Below are 20302 nucleotides of genomic sequence, written 5' to 3' on the forward strand. Positions count from 1 at the left end.
CAGGAACTTTATTGCCTCTCTACACATGCATACCAGAGGAATTTACTTATTGTTTTTTTCTTGAAAATACCTTCTGTAACACAGCAACCCAGGATGTACTCCTCATGGTCATGGGAAAGGTTAATATTATAATGATTCCAACGAACAAATAACCCCTTTGTTTTTAGCTAAAGCAATGAAGTTTATTTTTACTAAAAATTTAATCTGATATATGCCATGTATCTTACATGTGCTAATTTATTAAATACTCATAACAAATCTGAACACTGAGTGACCAAAATTGTATTAAACCAGGGAATTTCTTACACCAAAATCTGTTTCTACTTCAGGTACCATCCAGGAATGAGAGAGTATAGCAATTTAAAAACATATCTTCAGATGCTTTGACATTCCTCCTAATGAGAGGTGAGATCTATACCTATTTCCCTTGAATCTGGACAAATTTTTGTGATTGGTTGACCAACAGAAGTGACAGAAGTGATTCTGAGATTAAGCCATAGTGGAAGATCATTCAGCTTCTACCCTCTTCATTTGGGACACTCACTTTTTCCCACTTGGTTCAGATCAAACAAGTAATGTGTCGATGTTAAAACATGATTTGAGGAAAGTACTTCTTACACAATGGTGTCAAAACCCTATCATGGTAGTTATGAACCATAAAAGGCTTTAGAAGCACTCACCTTGGGATCCCTGCACTATTATGGGATAAACATGAGATCGCCATCTCGTGAGGAAGCTCAAATGGCAGTTTCGGGGCTTTTTCTTACATAAAGTTAAAAAAAATTATCTCTACTGTTTTAAATTTAAACAGGAACTTTCTGGATTTTAAGTTCATATGGAATTTTCTTTTACTGAATCATATGTGGTGGGCAACTAGATATCCTTTTCTTTTTGGTCCGTTTATTATTTTTAGTTCCTGACCAATATCATACTCTATTTAAGATCTAATTACAGGATTTTATCCTTTAATGTAGCAAAATAAATTAAATGATTAACTATATTATAATGTGCTATCATGTTTGAATGGCAAACATTGTTCTCAATGTTCTTATTAAAAAGAGTCTTGACTTTTCTTTTCTCTCCCTAGATTTGGGTATCATAAGACTTTCAAGTAATATTTAAATGAATTTATAAAGAAGTTATAGGTCAGTGATAACAATCCAGGAACATGGTATCCTTTTCATTTACTAAAGGCTTCTATAAAGTTTTATGATATTATTTCATCTAGGTCTTGCAAATTTCTTTTATTCCTAAAAATTGAATTGTTTTGTTAAAATTATAAATAAATAATTATCAAAGTTTTATTTAGTTATTGCTAGAATATGGAAAAGCTATGGATTTGTGTGTGCCGATCTTGGATTCAATCTCTTTATCTGTATTAGTCAGCTCAGTCTGCTATAACAAAATATTGAAGAGTGAGTGACTTAAACAATAAGCTTGTATTTCTTACAGTATTGAATGGAATCTAAATCAGTAATGAAGTCCAAGATCAGGGTGCCAGAATTTTCTGGCTCTGGTGAGGGCATCATCTCTGAGTAATGACTATTTTGTCTCTTCCCCAAAATTCACAGTTCTTTTTTTATTTTTTATTTTTTATTTCATTGACTAAAACTTTCAGTAAAGTTTTCAAGGTCAAGGTGGCAGAACACTCATTTTGTTTGCTCTTACATTTCATTACTATGTATAACACTAGCTGTGAGTTTGTGATACAAAACTTTAAGAAGATAAGAGTTCATTCTATTTCCAGCTTTCTTGGAATCTGATAAAAAGTGGGATGTTGAATTTATCAAATACCTTTTGGCATCAAGATGTGATGTGGATTTTATCCTTTCATTAGTTAATATAGCAAAATAAATTATATGATTACACTATATTTGTTCACTCAATACATATTTATAGAGCATCTATTATGTACCAAGAACTCTTATAAATGCAGAGAATAAAAAAATGAGAACAAGACAGACATGTATTCTACCCTGAGGTTTTACTAATCTTTGATTCCCTATTTGACTTAGATGTGTTACTTTTTTAATATGCTGCTGAACTTGATTTTGTTTTGTCTAGGATTTTTGCATCTGTGTTCATTACTGGTACTAGATTATGTTGTTCTGGGCCCCATTTAAAACCAACAACCTTATAAGTTCTAAGCAAATAAGATGGATCAAAGTATAGTGTTTTTCTTCATTTACTCATGTTTTCTTTGAAATCCATAATAAATTTTTGTAGTTTTCTTTCTGTAGGTCTTAAATATTTCTTCTTAAACATATTCCTAGATAATGTAATAATTTCATTATGAATAGAATGTTTAAATTAAATCTTCTTACTAATTATTGTTGTAATATATATAGCTGGTGCAGTTTTGTGCATTTGACTTAGAATTGGTCACCTTGTGAAAGCTCTCATTAAGCCTTTTAATTTTTCAATAACTTTTCTTCTGTTTTTGAGACTTTGGGATAGACAATCATATTATTAAGTAAATCTTCTTCCTCTTCAATAACTAATTTTTTTCCTTTGTGTGATCTTACATTTTGGATTATAAATTGTAGAACAATGCTAAATAATTTCATAATAGGTAAAATTATTGTATTTTTCCTTTTAAAGTGAATGTTCCTAGAATTTTTTTTTGTTGTTGGGTATTATATATTGAGTAAATATTCTCTATCAACTTGAGAAAGAAGAGTTCATTTCTCTTCTGGTCCTGGTTATTAGGCATGTTTACCAGAAACAAATGTTACAGTTTTTCTCAAATCAATTTTTGGTATATTTTGGGATGGTCACTCTATTTTTTTCTATGATATACTGATGTGAAAAATATACTATAAGAATCATAATATTGAGTTATCTTTGCATTCTTGAAACAAAATCTATTAAACTTTCTTTGCATTATTTCATAAACACCTAGATAAATTTAATATTACATTTTAGATTTCAGCTTCTACATTTGTGACATTATTTTGTCTTTTTTCCTTTTATATAAGGTCTATCCATTTTTGGCATTAGGGTTTTGCCCTTAGTGTTTGAACAGGAATTTTTTCCTCAAGTATTTTAATGTTTTTGAGTTAACAGTCAGAAAATTATTTGATCTTTTAAATTTGAGAAAATTATTTGTCCTTTAAAATTTGAAATACTTTTTCTTTAAATGAGCTAAACAGGTTAATTTTTAAATTTGTTTTTCAATTTCTGCTTGAGAAAGTTTTCTTTGCCAGCTAATAATCGTATCTGATATGAATGTGAATGATTCATTATACCAAGATTTCCAAATGTTTTCATATCTGAGATGTCATCTCCTTTCATATCCCTAATTTATGTCTCATATTATTTCCTTGATTAGAATAAGTAGAGGTTTCTACATTTTATTCTTTTTGTTCTATTTATTGTTTGTTTTTTCCCACAGAACCAGCCTAAAATTTATTTATATTCTATTCCTTTTTGCACACTAAATTTTAATTTCTGCTTTCATCTGTGATTATTTCTTTTTTTTCTTTATTAGGCTTGTCTTGTTTTCCACTTAGTTTCTCAAGTTAATGGTTTAATTCACTTGTTTCTTTTATTATTTAAACATGATAAAAGTTTGTTTTGCAAATTTTCCTGATTATAGCTTTGACTTAATGTCCTGGGTTGGAATATGTAGTGCTTTTATTATTGTAGTTTGCTAGGTGTTTTATAATTATCTTTTTAATGTCCTATCTGACCCAGAGTCATATAGAAGAATTTTGTTTTGTTTTTGTAACTATCAAGAGCACAGGAACATTTGAAAGAACTATTGTTGTTTCAATATTAATTTTATTGTATTCTGATAAACTTTTTTTGCATTTAAGTCTATATAGATCTGCTTTTAAGAAAATTTTGATGATTTCTTTGTGATCTAATGTACAAAAACCTTTAAGTGTTCATAAATATTTAAAAAGTGACTATATTATCTATTTAAGATAACTGAATTCCTACATATATTTTAAAATCAATTCAATAGATTATATTATCGGGTTCTCTAATTCCTTGTTTATTTCCTTCTTTGACACTCAAGAACAGAAGAGCGCTGTTTTCTTACTATGCATCTATTTCAGTCCATTCGGTTTTTCTACTTCTGGCAGTTTTTGCTCTATGCTTATTATATACTTTGAACATTGAATCCTGACACATTTTCATTTGGGATTTTCCTACCAACAATGGAAAAGAAAGATTATCTATGAGACATTTACTTTTTACCTTAAAAATCTACTTCCTTTTACTTAATTGACTGTAATTTAGGGGAGATGGATAGTCTTTACCTATTTTGGTGGAATCTTATGCTTCTAATTTTCCTCAGTTGCTATTTCTTAAGTATCTTTTATAGACATCTGTTGCTGACTGTGGTCTAATCTTCTCCATTTAAGGTGCTTAAGTCCTATTATATTTGATAAGATATTTATGATATTGATATCGATATTTGTCATGTATTGCATGTTGTGTTTATTCAGATTGATTCATGTTTCATTATGCTTTAGTTTCTTCACTGTTTCCTTTGATATTTATCCCTGACCCTATCATACATCTTTTCTTTTGCCTTTTTCTCTTCTAATGTACAGGCATGCATCCTATTTTTAGTTCTGCAAAAAGTTAACTTTCAAAGATAAATGCCTCTTTTTCTGTCCATGTCAAGGTAAACTAATGTCTACCACTTTCCCCCGTGTATAATGAAGGCATTACCATGACATGCCTTTCATTTATATGTCAATGCCTGGGAATTCAGACCCAAATTCTTATTTATTATACATTATCATTTATGTTCTATGTCTTCTCTTTCTAGAATTATTAATCAGTTTTGCAAACTGTTATGGTTACAGTATATTTACAATTTAGTCCTGAGCTCATATTAAAATATTTCTGTGCTTATTGCTAGTCCTTTCATAGCACACCTTCTTCCTTATTCATGAAGATTTTTTTTGTTTTTGTTTTTACTGGGCTTATTTCATGGTTGTCTGGAAAACTGTTTTTTCATTTTTTTAATTATGTATTTATTTTTTTATTTTTACAGACTGCATTTTGATTCATTGTACACAAATGGGGTACATCATTTTGTTTCTATGGTTGTGAATGATGTAGATTCGTACCATTCGTGCGATCATACATGTACATAGGGTAATGATGTCTGTCTCATTCCACCATCTTTCATATGCCCCCTCCCTCGTTTGTTTGCTTTTGATGAAGAGAACCTGATTGATTTACTTTCTGATGCTTTTAGGAGAATGCTTTTGTGTTGACACATACCTTTATTTATTTATTTTTATGTGGGTGCTGAGGCTCAAACCCAGTGTTTCACATGTACTGGGCAAGTGCTCTACCAACGAGCTACAACCTCAGTCCCTTGTATTTACTTTAAATGTGAATCACAACTTGTCTAACACAGCAGTTTTAATTTCTTCCCAAATTGGGCCATAGATGATGCTCTATTAACTTCTGGTTCTGAATTTTCTTCCCTTAATTGCTAACCTGTTTATTATTTTTGTTTGTCTTATTTTGTTTTCTCCTACCTTCCAAGATTCTTTCTCAAAATTAAAATTCAGCACTTCTATAGAAATTGTTCTCTTTATATATGTATTTATATGTTCTCTTTATGTATGTATTTGGCCTGATACATAGCAAGTCCATTTACTCTGAATATGTCACTTACTTCTTCAATCCAGGAAAGTTATTTTCTATGCACTGAAGTATTGCTATTTTTCTATTTGTTCAGGTGTCTTCTTTGAAGACACTCATTTTCTTCATGTTGGATTTCCACTCTTTGCCCTCTAAATCTAACATTTCCTTTCTCAGTTTTTTTTTTAATCTCATTTTCATTTTCCTTAATTCTGGAAGAGTGCATCTCATTTGTCCTACTACTGATTTTATTATAAGCCATGTCAATGAAGTGCTTTAATGATCCTAATATATTTTCAATCTTGATGTTTCGTATTCAGTTCTATAACATTTTGTCCTTTGTTCATCTTCTCCCAGTTTCCCGGCCAGTTTTCTCCTCATCTCAAATGTTTTCTTATCTCATTTTTCATATCTTGCTTCATGGGGTCTTTGAATGTTATTTAGATCACAAAGCATATGCTGTTTGAAATTTATTCTCATTTCCTGTAGTAAATCTTTTTCAAAGTATGCTCTTCCTCTGCCTCTTGAGTGCTATATTTTCATTTCTTAAAGTTACAAAATTTTTCACATGCCTCATAATGAGGTTTTATTTTGCCTGTTTATTCATCCTTGAATGATGACTATTTTATCAGGCCTGTTATTTCTTTGCAAAACAGAGTGAATAGATTTTTGTTGGATCCCATCTCATTTTACATGTTATCTTTTTCTAATCCTTTCCTATGTCTTATGCTACATAGCATTTTGCCCATTCAGTGGTATACACACCCTGAAGGGATATTTACTCTGACCTCACAGGAGCCAAGGTCATAACTTTCTTTCTATAGGGCAAAGCCATTGTACCAGGGGCCAGATCTGAAATGGTCTGGCCTCCTTTGGGTATGTGTGTATGTGTATGTGTATGTGTGTGTGTGTGTGTGTGTGTGTATGTGTGTATTATGAACAAAACACAACTGAAAAAGCCCTTCAACTTTCAGAAACTTTAACTTCACATTCCACTTGGTGGTCACATGGTACCACCAGAAGTAGCTGCCTTCAGGTTCTGTAGTACTTTCAAGGCGAAGGAACAACATGGATCCTGTATTTCAGGGTACTATTAAAATGCCTTCAGGATCTCCTTTTCTTTTTTCTCTTTCAAGACCATACCAGCTTCTTAATAAATTAGACCTGAGTGTACTTCGTCAATAGGGTCCACCTGTGAAAAATACATCTGACATTGCTCCATGTGAGAGGTGTCTGTATTAGTCAGGGTTCTCTAGAGGAACAGAACCAACAGGAGATATGATTATAAAGGGGGGATTTATTAGATTGGCTTATACAACCAGAAGCTGGAAAGTCCACAATAGCCATCTGCAGGCTGGAGAACTGGAGGAGCTAGTAGCTGTGCAGTCCAAGATGCCGAAGCCTCAGAACAAGAGGGATCAATGATGCTACCTCAGTCTGAGACCAAAGGTTTCTGGAAAATCCCTGGAGAATCACTGGCAGAGTCTGCTTGGGATGAGTGAAAGAGCAAGAGTCTGATGTCCTCAGTGATCACAGCAGTGATTAAGAACCTGTTCAAGAGGATTTCAGCTTGCATCTGCTGCTGCTTCCTTCTATTTCCCACTTTTATTCCACCCAAGCCACCATCCTATTGCACAGTACTGCCCATGCTTAGGGAAGGTCTCTACTTTAGTTTGCTATCTCACATGCCAATCATTCCTAGACACACTCTTATTGACACATCCAGAAACCTCTTAATCTTTGGCGCAATTCTTAATTCAATTAAGTTGGCAATTCAAATTAACCATTCCAGTGTCCTTATCTAGCTTCCAACACAGACTTTCAACACAAAGATTTTCCAGTTCTTGTATTCCTTTTGGCAAGTTATTGGAATTTGGAAAGTTTTTGACTGAAGACACCATCATTACCTGGAAGTAAGGTGGGAATATCTAATTAAGTGGAAGGGACCTAAGAAGCTGCAGTAATCTCTGTGGTGCAGTGTACATATGTGTGTCGATGTAGATCCGCTGTGCGGAGGGGCAGCCATAGGCCACAGACTCCCTCATGGCTCCCAGAGGTACTTTCTGCCAGTGCCAGCCAATCTCCTGGGGTGTTGATAAGTTTCAATGATTCTTTACTATTTCAAAGATAACCATACATATATCTGAATTTCTACCTTGGTTCTCCCTTTTATTGTTTAATAACACAGTTATGTAGGAGTATCTGTGAGGTGCCAGGCACTTTTATGTGTATTATGACATTTAGTCTTTATACCATGCTGTCACAAAAATATAATTATAGTCCAAAATTTATAAATGAAGACACTGAAACCAGAAATTTATTAAATATTATAATGTCACTGGTGTGGTCTCTCTTGAAAAACTATACTTTCAACAAATATTTTAAGAAAGTCCCTTTGCTACAGGGTTCCCCCTCAAATAGACAAATTTTCCATTTCATCTTACACATGAGTATAAGTGGACATCCATAGCTTATGGTTGATCATTTGATTTTCTTGCATTGTGCCAATCATTCTTCCTATTAACAGTATAATTGATGAAATTATATTTATACCAAAGTTATTCTTCCTGCCCATCTTAAAAGACATGATTTTTTTGTCCTTCAGAGTGTCTACCTTCTTGTGTGCTGAAGATTCCATTCTTTTTCTTTTCCTTCCATATTATTCCTTTCTAAAACCTGTTCTGTCATCTCAGCATATAAACATGCTCAGTTCTGTCCCTTCTCCTCTAGAGTCAAATTGACTTCTAGTTACTTCTCTTTATTTTGCTCTCCCTCATGGTCAAACTTACCCTTTCATTGCCTTGGAAAACTCTGTTTCCTTATTGCTCCTTAATTGGCCCTAGTTAACGACCCAACTAAAATACCCAAGCCAAGATGATATCTGGCCTTCTGATTGTAAGACAGAATCAAGGTTTTCTGTCCTCCCAGTTACACTTCCTATTGTGCTAGGCAAATTAACTGTTTTATTCATACACTTTTCTCCTACCTTGGTTTCAATGACTCCATTTTTTCCTCCTCCGACTCCTTACTCTTTGTTTTTCCAATTATTTTTAATTATTTTTTTTTCTTTTTACTTATTTTATTTCTATTTTTAGCTTTTTTTCTTCTACCCAACAAAAGGCATTCCATTTTCAGGCCTCTTTTTATCTTCTTTGAAACCATGAAACAATCTCATTCATGTCCAAAGTTTCCACTAATGCCCAGTTGCTGATTGTTTTCAAATCTATGTCCAGAACCTGGCTCTTTCTCTTATCCTTTAAAACTATATTTGGCTGAAATAGAATAGTCATATGAAAGTACTCCACAGACATCTCATTGATGTTGTCTCTCCTCTATCCTCTTGTATCTACTCCGGGACTCCAGTAACCCTATCCATGAAGCCCTCTACTTTCCCCCTCTCCCTTAAGCCTTGCATAAAACCAGTCACCAAAAATGCATTTTCTACCATTTTTTTAAATTGAAAGCTTTTCTTCAGCGACATGTAGTTCAGGCTTCCATTCTCCTTGCCTAACTTAATTTCATGATTTCCTATTGTGCTTTTCATCCCATCCATAATCCTAAGAAAATGACTATGTTTCAGTCTAAATATGATCATCTCATCCCATTCTAGAATGCCGCTTTCTTCAGGACAAAGTCCCCGCTCCTTATGATTCTGGAATTCCCTGAAATGTCCAGCATGCCTACCCTTCTCTCTTACGCTTCCATTGAACATGCCATTCCTTATTCTGGAGTTTATTTTCCTTCCATGCAACCTAGTTTTTCTAGGAAATTCCCAAACATTTCTCAAGATTCAACCCAAACATTATGTCCACTTCGAATTTTGATCTTACTGCCTGGAAATATTTGTCATTTCTCTCTGATCCAACAGCACTAGATAAACACATCCCTAAGCCAGCATTCAGCATATGACACTATAGAATACATATTATTGCTATTCTTAGTCTAAGGTGAGATTTCTCAACCCTGGCATTATTGACATTTGAGGCTAGATAATCCTTTGTGGTAAGGGGTTGTCTTGTGCATTGTAATATGCTTAGCAGTACCTCTGGTCTATACCCAGTATATGCCAGCAGTACCCTTCCCCAAGTTATTACAAGAAAGAGAGAGGGAAAGAGAGAGAGAGAGAGAGAGAGAGAGAGAGAGAGAGAGAGAGAGAGAGAGAAAGGAAGGAAGGAAGGAAGGAAGGAAGGAAGGAAGGAAGGAAGGAAGGAAGGAAGGAAGGAAGGAAGTTTTCAAACATTTAAAAATGTCCCTAAACTTGAAAACTAGCAAAATTACCTATGGTTGGGAGCCATGGGTAAAGATAGAAATCTTAAAACTTTCAGTTTCCCTGGGAATATTTCCTAATTCCTAGATATACTTTTCCCCTATTGCAACTATATCCCCCTTTCTAGGATATTCCCCATCTTTTCCATAAGTGTTCCATCCATCATGGGTTGGTGGTTCCCATTCTTCTCCCAAGAAGGGAGCAGGGTAGATACTGTCACTCACAACTTATGTTTTGAAAAACCTGAATTATTCGATCTAAAATAACTTCAAGAAGGGCTTCATGAGCTCATTCCAGGATGCACTATGGTTCTCAATGCCTGACCCACTTCAAGGTGTCTCCATCCATGTGTGGTGGTAACATTACTTCACCCTCTTGATAGAGGCAGGTAACTGCCTTCATTGTGCACAACTCCCTCAAGATGAAACTACACTTTTCAGAAACTTCCTCTTGACCCAACAGAAGCAAGACTTCACTCTGGGTGCATATCATCCGTTTCCCTGAAGGCCTGCTGGTGAATAAGGGTGTCTTCAAGCAATAAAGTCCCTTATCCTTCTACAATACACACAAATGCTTTGAAATGACATCTTTCTTTACAATATATGGAACCACTGCATGATATCCAATGTATGGACTCCACTTCAACCCAAGGGGAAAGTGCTGGGAATAAAGGTATATTTTCATCTGGATAAGATGACATTCTGGATAAGATGTCATTCTGGATAAGAATGACAATTGAGGTGGAGGGACGGAAAATTTTTCTTTCAATTACACTCACACTGGCTTAATGAGCTCTCTTCTGTGGAAGTGCCCCAGATGTTTATATGGACATTCCAGAGCATCAACTTTTCATGATACTTATGGGTAACTAACAAGAACAAAAACTTGCTTATAAATGTCATTGACTTGGTTCATCTTTACCCTAATCTGGGTGAGATTACAAATGTAAGGGAAATAATGCTTAGTGAAAAATCAAGTGAAAACTGAGAATGGATATCTTTTCCCATTTTGGAAATAAATAGTCCTGCTTTTGCATATAATTTGAGTCTTCTACTGTATTTTAATCAGCATGCCTACATCAGAGAGCAATGTTATAATGCCAGTTTTAGCTGTGTAGGTAGAATTAATTATTATAATATTTTATAGTTTGGTGCATTAGAAAGGATACTGAATCTGGGATTACAAAGCATGATTTCTAGACAATTCTTTGCTGTTAGTCCACTGTGTCACATTTACTCTCTCTGGCCTCTGTTTTCTCATTCAAAATAAGAAGGGAATGGATGAAGTGTACACTAAGTTTATTTTCTGGTTCCATGATTCTGTAAACCAAAGATCACCTTCCATAAAACATGGACAAGATAAAAAAAAATGCTTCCACTAAGACAGGGGCAGCATTAGTCACTGTCAACATTCAGAGAAGGCAATTCATTGTGGCAAACCATATAAATCTTTGTCAGTTGCTTTGGTGCAAGAGTTAACCAAATCCACTTTCATTTCAAACAATACATTCTCATGAATAGCGAGATAGTAAACAGAACCTGGACAATTCTCTCTTTTTAGGCTCATTCATTCATGAAGAGATTTATACAGCACAATATTTGTCTTCAAATAAGCTGTTTTGTTGTGGTGGTAAAAATAAGAGATGATGAGATGAAGCAGTAATCTAACACTTTAGTGGAATACACTTTTTTCCAAATCAGTGAGAAATCTTTATTACAAAGTATTCTCTTTTGGTATGAATAAAAGCTGATCAATATGTAAACATTGAGATTTCTTTCCATAAATTGTGGATTTTGCAGAAATAATTGGTATATGCCTAAGTGGTATTTGTTACTCTAGCTCATAATTACTCTATTTATTTCCCCATTCTCTCTTCATCAGTTTGATCATTTTTTTTCTCTCTTTTGAGGCCCCCGAATACAGAAGAAGTTACTGCAGGCTTGTAAAACAGCTTCACTTGAGGGAATGATTATATTTTCAATCACCAACAAAGACTTGAGTGCTGAAAAAGCCACCATGCATCATTAACTCAGTATGTACTTGGCAATCGGTTATTTCCTAAGTTTGAGAGCGATCTTAAGTTTCATGTTTTATCATCTCTCGGACTCTTTAAGCATTTGGAATTCTCCCTCTTTTAGTTATTCTAAAAATACAACATTAATTATAAACAATTCTAAACCTGGTGACAGATCTTGGTGACTCAAAGCACCGTAAAGTTATTTTATGTATACATAGCAATATTAAATTGACACTATTCTTAGTCTAGGTCCCAAGACAATAGCGGTCACATCTGAAATCAAGGAGTGACATATTTATGCAGGACATGTAAAGGTAATGTTTGACAACTAATCCTGCAGTTCTTAGTTGACCACCACCTTTGTCCTGTGAAAAAGGTTGGAGAAGATAAGGGGAAAAGAGATCAAATGAGAAGAAAATATTTTGGAGAGAGCTGTTGGGGTGCTATAATAAATCTTACCTTGCTCTCAGAGTGGAAGTCACAAAGGGGCAGTGCACAGGTTTTAAGGAAACCACCTGGGAAACTTAAGGCAAGTCCTTTGAGCCTACCTCACAGTAGTTCTATGTCTTCCTCATTCCAGAAAAATCTAGAATGTGAAAGACTGACCAAAGAAAGATGAATGTGTTGGAATCAATCTGCATCCTGAGGATTTTTGGTTCACTTTGTTACTTAGAATTTGTAAGTATTCTATGAACCGGAAATGGACTCTTTTGCAGAGAAAGAGAGCTGGAAGGGAGATCTCTTAGATAATGCCCAAGAAGATTCTGGGGAGCAAAAAGACTTGGGCAGAGAGAAGTTTGAAGTATATGATGGTCTGTCAAACAGCTGAAGAGGTAGTTAGGGATAAGTTGCTGGGATATATTTGCTTATCTCAAAGGAAATGTAAATAAGTCTTATGTCAAGGGAGAATGATGGTATGTCTTTGTATGAATTATCCATGGAAAGCAGAGCCTGAGATAGGGTTTGCATATAGGTAGCTTATTTTGGAAAATTAATGAAAAGAAGAGTAGGGAACAGGTGAGAAATAACAGGAAAGGAGGGAAGCCTACACAGGTGTGTTACTGAGCTGGACTGTAGCAACTGGGACAAAAGTCCACCATGATTTCCTGTGAGCAAGTAAGAATGTGTCTCAGCATTGTCCACATGAGAGACAAACAAAAGAGCATTTATCCATGCCATATCAACTTCTTCACACTTGCATGTGTGTTTCAGGTGAGTCTTCAAAAGTGTCAAAAACAACAGCACCCAAAAATCCTGAGTGTAGAAAACAAGAAATGCATGATGTACCAGAGATAAGATGCCACCAGGTAAATCCTGAATTTTGTTGTTGCCTTGGCAGTGACTGAAGCAAAGGGCATTTGAATCAAGAAGATGTGAGGTAAGACAAAAGAAGCATCTGATACACAGGGCATCTCCAATGAATCTAAAAACCATTGTCAAAGAAGGGGTCAGCTTTTAAATTTGACAGATCCAAGCAGTGTGGAAACCAAGCAGTAGTAGTAGTTTTCCAGTTAGAAATTTTCTGAGGCATCCCTCTTAGCCCTTCTTTCTCCCTACAACCCTATTTTATGATTATTATTATTACTATTACACTAGACTGGAGATGTTCATTATAAACCTGAGTATGTAATTTGTGACAAGGAGAGACAGGAGGATATTTGATTATCTAAGATGACTAGAAAAGTCATGGGGCTTGTCCTAGATTTAATTTTAGGGCACACAAGAGCTGGCCCTACAGAATATATTTAATGGAACAGTAGGTAAAAAATTAAGTAGCTTTATGATTACATCCAATGCAACATGCTTGTTCAACAAACACCTGACTGTGTGATAAAGTTTTGGCTTTGGCCCTGCCATCACTTTCCAGTTTATGCCTCTGTGGAGTGTCTGCTTCTCATGTGGATGGTAAATTAGAAGACGGGCAAGAATCTTTCTAATATTTTTCTGCAGCTTTTTCAGCATAATGAACACCCAGAGATTTTCAAGAGCATGGCTCCATGCTTCTATGGACACAACCATTCTGATGAATAAGGACTATTCCCATCTAGCTTCATAGAGTTCTAGGAAGCACAAGCCCAGAAGCTACTATTCAGTAGAGCAAAACATTAGGGATTAAGACTAGGAGCATTTGCTACCATCCTCTAGGACTTATTCCAGGTATGCCTCATCTCCTGTTGATTGCAGCGACCTCCAGATTCCCAGCTGCTGTGACCATCTATCACAGACTCTCCTTCCTGTGTGGCTGCAGGTTGGTCCTCATCTAGACCCACTCTGCATACCTTTCCTCCTTCCCAGTCCCTTCCACTGGTGCCATCTGAAGATCCAGATAGGGGATCAGCTAATGCCAGACATTCTCTTTTCCTCACCAATTTTAATCCTCTCTTTCCCTCATCCTTCACATTCACCTCATTAGCAAGTTATGACAGTTCTGCCTATTGTGTGTGTGTGTGTGTGTAACTTATAGGCATGCATATCACTCTATTTTCTCCTAGAAGTCTCTCCATGTCTACTTTCATCTCCAGATACCCGTGTATCTTTCCATGCTGTCCTCCAATCTCACCATTATGGTTTCCAAATTATTTCTTCCCCTGCTTCCTACAAAATAAAATGTTCCTTTAAGGTTCTTACTATTTGGTGATCCCATTCCCTTCCTCCCTGGGGTCTGTTATCTCTCTGTCACTCCCCCTAATTCATGGAACACAGATGAGCCCCAAGCCCTTCTGATGTATTTCCCAACACACCAGCAATGCTCATAATTTTTGGTGACTTCAACATTCAAATAAATAACCCTGGTTCTCCTTTTCTCATCCTCCTAATTTTAGGTCCTTATTTATCACTTACAGTCATAGTCAGAAGGTTCTAGGTCCTATACTTTCTAATCACTAAAAATTGTTCCACCTCTGATATTGAAATATTCCACCTAAGACTTGTGTCTTTACTACTGGTCAACTCCAGTTCCTGATCTCCTCTAATTCTTCAAACCCCTTGAGTTCTCCCCAAATTCTGACTGTCCCTCCCTTCTTTCTTATCTTCACTTATCTTTCTCCATAATTCATAGTCTAGCCTTAAAGTGACTCCTTGCAATTATTGCTAGAGAAATCAACCAAACTGATTTCAAAAGCCAAATGAGCATTTACAATATGTTTCCCTACTGAACACACTTTGCCATGGTGGTAGCTCTGATGAAACCAACATAGCTAAGCTGACACTGTGTGTCTCAGAGTGCCTTTCTTTACAGCGGGTTGCAGTGGACCATGAGCAATGTTGCAAGATTAGAAAGGCAGAAGCAAACTAGCAGTCATTAAGCTTAGAGGTCAGTGTAGAGCTACAGTTCACACAGGATGCCACTGAACTCCTGGCTTCTCTCCTTGGCTTACTGAACCATATCTCATCCAGCCCTCACTGGATCTTCTCCTCCAACATCTCTGAGTGCTGATCCAGGTGCAGAGAGCACTAGCTTCTGTTTCAGGGGAACTCTTTCATTACTGAGGCTAAAGGTAGTAAGAAAAGCATGTCTTCAGTTTGTCCACAGTGGCTTGCAGTTGATCCTTGTGGATTCTGGTGTGTTCTCATGCATTCCTTTGTCCTCACATTCCCTCCAAACCCCCATTTCCCTTATCTTTTCATAGAAAAATCTTCTCAAAAAACTTTATACATATCTTTTCTCTTCTTTCTGTTTTAGAAACCCATGAATCCACTCTAAACTGACTTCGTTTCTCCTCAGATCCCCCCAAAACTGATCTTGAGTGTTTTTGCTACTTAAAGTTTAAACTATATTTTATGGAGTTGGCCACTTCCTTGATTTTGGAAAGCTCTCCTTCTATGACATCATTTTTCTTGGTTGTTCTTCTGCTTCACAGTTTGCTCCTTCTCTGTTTCATTTCTGGTTTTTCTTTCTGTCCCATGATTAAATTTGCAGTTCTGTAGAGTTGTTCTGGGCTCTTTTCTGTATTTATACTCCATTCTGAGGTAATTTCACCCATTCCCATGTCATTAATATGCTGTCAATTACCCCAGTTTTGTTTCTTTGCCAAACTTTGTCTGTTTATTTAATATTCACATATAAAAACCACCTACTTGACATTTTCCCTTGGATGTCTCATCCCCCAGAAACCAATTTCTCACAATGTCTTCCCTATGCTGGTAAGGGCATTACCTGCTATCCAGTTACTAGAGCCAGAAATCTGGAAGCTATTATTAAATTAATATACTACTTTAAAATATAAAGCATATCATATCATTTCCGTGCTTAATGTTTGTGTTAGTTAGCTTTTCATCATTGTGACCAAAATCCCTGACAAGAACAACTTAGAGGAGAAGTTTATTTTGGCTCAGGGTTTCAGAGGATTCAGTCCTTGGTCAGCTGGAGCCATTCCTTTGGGCCCAAAAGGAACCCATGGGCAGAACATCATGGCAGAAGGGCATGATGGAGGAAAACTGCTCAGTTCACACAGCCAGGAAGCAGAGAGAAAGCAAGAAGGGGCTAGGGAGAAGAAAATCACTTGCTGGGCATGATGCCAGTAACCCACTTCCTCCAGCTAGATCCCACCTGCCAGTAGTCCATTCAGTTATCAATGGATTAATCTGTCAAATGGATTAATCCACTGATGAGGTCAGAGTCCTCATAATCCAATCACTGTCTGAAAGTCCCACCTCTGAACCCTGCTGCTCTGGGGACCATGCTTCCAACACATAAGTTTTTGGGGACACTCGAGGTCCAAACTATAACAATATTCTTTAGTTGCTTCTATGGACTGTAGAATAAAATCTTAACTTATAATCATGGCCAACAAAGCTCCACATGATTTGATTTCTTTCTCCAACTTCATCTCCTTCTCCTCTTTTTCTCAGAACTTGTGTTAGGTCCAAGAATATATTTTCAGCCTAAATGTCTTATGCTCAAAAGGATATCCCTGGTCATTCATTCTATGTAAGCTATGACTTTTCTTTATAACCTTACCCTGGTCATTTCCTTCCTAGACTTATAAAAATATGTATTTATGGATTTGCTTTCTATAAGTTAACTTAAAATGTATTTGTCAGCTTGTTAATCTCAGCCTCACCCATTAGAATGTATGGACACACTTCACATAGTACTGGTGTCTAGTTAACACACAATGAATCCTGAATTAGAGGAGTGATAGCATAAAACATGGGTCAAAACAAACTATATAGATGGCACATTTTGGAACCCTTAAAATGCCTTTCAAATTTTCATGATGGAGTTATAGTAAGAATTCCAGCCTAAACACAGAGTCCTTTCTTATGGAAGACTCATGCTCTACATAACACACACACACACACACACATACACACATACACACACACTTTATAATTGTAAATCAGTTTAACCTTTTATCACAAATGACCAACACTTTGCTCACTGAAGAAATGAGATTCATAAATCCATTTAGAGCTTTCTCCCAACACATCTAATTTTTTCCCTTAGGAGTGGGAAACCTTCTTTAACATCATGGTCTACTCATCACCTCAGCCATGGTAGTGCAGCTGTGTACAGGAAAATTCTCTCTTCAAAAACATATCATCTTCAGAAATTTGGGTTCTTTTTTTTTTAATTTGATGATTCACTTAACTTACAATTTATTAGATAGGGGCAAAATGCCAAATCATAACCCACCAGTTTGGGTTCTTATAGTTTTTTTTTTTTTTTTTTTTAAGCCATCCAATAGTGTGGTCAACCACATGTCTCAGCTGGTAAATTTCAGTCCCCTTTTTCATCTTTAAAAAGTTAAGGAATAGTTTGTATGGCCATAAATAGAAAAAAAGAATAGTTTTGTTACTTTTTATTATAGAGTTCAAATATTATTATTAGGTATTGGTAGATGTCATCCCACTTCTCCGTTTTGAAAATCAACAAATAATTTGTGAAGCCTTTAATAGAAAAACAGTGTCAATTTTTACTTTAATATACTAATAAAATATTGCTACTATTTCCATCTCTATCAAATAACTGTAGGTATATAAAATTCAATTTGAGTTGCCATATTTAAAAACAATAAATACAGATTAACTCTGGACTCTGTTGAAGACTTGCAGATTCTAGGAGAAGGCTCAGATAGTAAATTGTGGTAAATTTTGATCAATTGTAGCTGTTTGCAAAGTAGCAGCTACCAAGCTCAATTCATGATAGCTAAGCTATGGAACCAAACTAGGTACCCTTCGACAGATGAATGGATAAAGAAAATGTGGTACGTATACATGATGGAATATTATTCATCCATAAAGAAGAATAAAATTATGGCATTTGCTGGTAAACGAATGGAACTGGCGACTATCATGCTAAGTGAAATAAGCCAATCCCCAAAATCCAAAGGTCAACTGTTCTCTCTGATATGTGGATGCTAACTCATAATAAGTGGGGGTGTAGGAAGAATAGAAGTTTACTGGATTAGACAAAGGGAAATGAAGGGAAGGAATTGGGGATGGGAATAGGAAAAACAGTGGAATGAATCCAACATAACTTTCCTATGTTCATATATGAATACACAACCAGTGTAACTCCACATCATGTACAATCGCAAGAATGGGAAGTTACACTCCATGTATGTTTGATATGTCAAAATACATTTGACTGTCATGTATAACTAAAAAGAACAAATTTTTTTTTTTTTTTAAAGTAGCAGCTACCCATCCTACACCCCTTAGCTCCATAGCAGACAGCTGTGCATGTGCCCCTGGAGAAGCTTGCACACAGCTTGTAGGAGCCAGAGTGGGCAAAAATGTCCTTGTCCTCCAAAGATTGGGGCTCTGCATTTTGCTTGTTGGTTGCTGCTTCTGATCACCTGGGTGTAGACAGAGAGCAGAGTCATTGGTGTTTCATTCCAAGTCATTCTCTCTCTGGCTGAAGTGATCTCCAAGGGATTTAAAGAGCTGGTTTGTGTGTGTGTGTGTGTGTTTCTCCTCATCATCGTTTTTCTATTCTTTACCTTTGGGAAAAAGACAGTGAAGACAAAGACACTCAAAAACACCCTATGTATGGCGAAGTCAGAAAGTCAGAAACTACTGCAGATGTACAGGGGAATGCACAGACTCAGAAAAGACTCTTGAGAAGACCTTATGTTGACACCTCAGGCTGTGACAGTGGATCAAACAAACAAAACCAATAAAATAGCATTTCCAGAGCTGTTAAATGAGCAGCATTTTTGAATGTTATTGAACTTAAACTGGTACAAATTCAAATTAGGATGTTACGGCTTTACATGTTGAATGTAATAACCATGATAACCACAAAAATATAGCTAAAGGACATCGAATAAAGGAAATGATAAATAAATTCAAATCCTGTACTACAAAAATCAACTAAATACAAAAGGAGACAGTGCTATAGGAAGTGAGGGACCAAAAAAGAGCTATAAAAACAAACAGCAAATAACAGAATTTTATCTCTTTTTGTCAATAATTACTTTAAACATGAATGGGTTAAACTCTCCAATCAGAAGAGAGAAACTGACAGGATGTATTAAAAATAAATATAATCCAACTATATGCTGTCTACAAGAGACTCACTTTAGACCTAAAGGCACAAAAAGACTGAAGGTGAAATGATAGAACGAAGATCTTTCACAATAATTAGGCAAGAAGGCAGCTATACTGGTACAGCTAAAGTAAGTGAAAACATTTAAAATACACAAAAAGACCTTGTGGATTAATATTGGATAGAATAACCAGACAGAAATTAGGAAAGAGGACTTAAACAACACAATAAACCAACCATATCTAACAGACATATACAGAGTGCTCTATCCAAAGCAATTAAACACACATTCTTCTCTTCAAGTGCACATGAGACATTTTCTATTTTAGACCACATTAGGCCATAAATTAAATCTCAATGGATTTATAATGATAGATATCATAGAAAGTATCCTCTCGAGCTATGACAAGATAAAGTTAGAAATCAATAACAGAAGGAAAATTAACAAATTTGTGGAAATTAAAGGCCCTTAATCACAGAATCAAAGGGAAAATTAGAAAATACTTAAAGATGAAGGGAAATAAAAATATAACACACCAAAACTTATAGGATACAATGAAGGCAGTCCTAAGGTGGAAATATATAGCTATACATATTTTCATTGGAAAAACCCCAAAACTCAAATCAACAACATAACTTTATGACTGAAAGAGTTAGAAAAAGCAAAGCACACTGAAACCAAAGCTATCAGAAGATGAGAAATAATATTGACTAGAGCACAGATAAACAAAATAGAGTACAGCAAAATAATAGAGAAAATGAAAACCAAAGTTGGTTCTTTAGAAAGATTGACAAAATTGACAAAACTTTAGTTAGATAAACTAAGAAAATAAGAAAGAAAACTTAATTATTAAAATCAGATATGATGGTGTATACAATGTTGCCAATTCTACAGGAATAAAAAGGA

General features: G+C 35.4%; 1 non-coding gene across 1 annotated transcript; it reads right to left on the reverse strand.

Annotated features, from left to right (window-relative positions):
* Positions 1–562: 562 nt before the first annotated feature.
* LOC124969615 (small nucleolar RNA U13) lies at positions 563–666 on the reverse strand. The gene has a single exon (XR_007105993.1). It is a non-coding gene; the product is annotated as a small nucleolar RNA U13 (small nucleolar RNA).
* Positions 667–20302: the final 19636 nt, after the last annotated feature.

This window comes from Sciurus carolinensis, chromosome 17 (genome assembly GCF_902686445.1).
Source record: "Sciurus carolinensis chromosome 17, mSciCar1.2, whole genome shotgun sequence".
Lineage (NCBI taxonomy): Eukaryota > Metazoa > Chordata > Mammalia > Rodentia > Sciuridae > Sciurus > Sciurus carolinensis.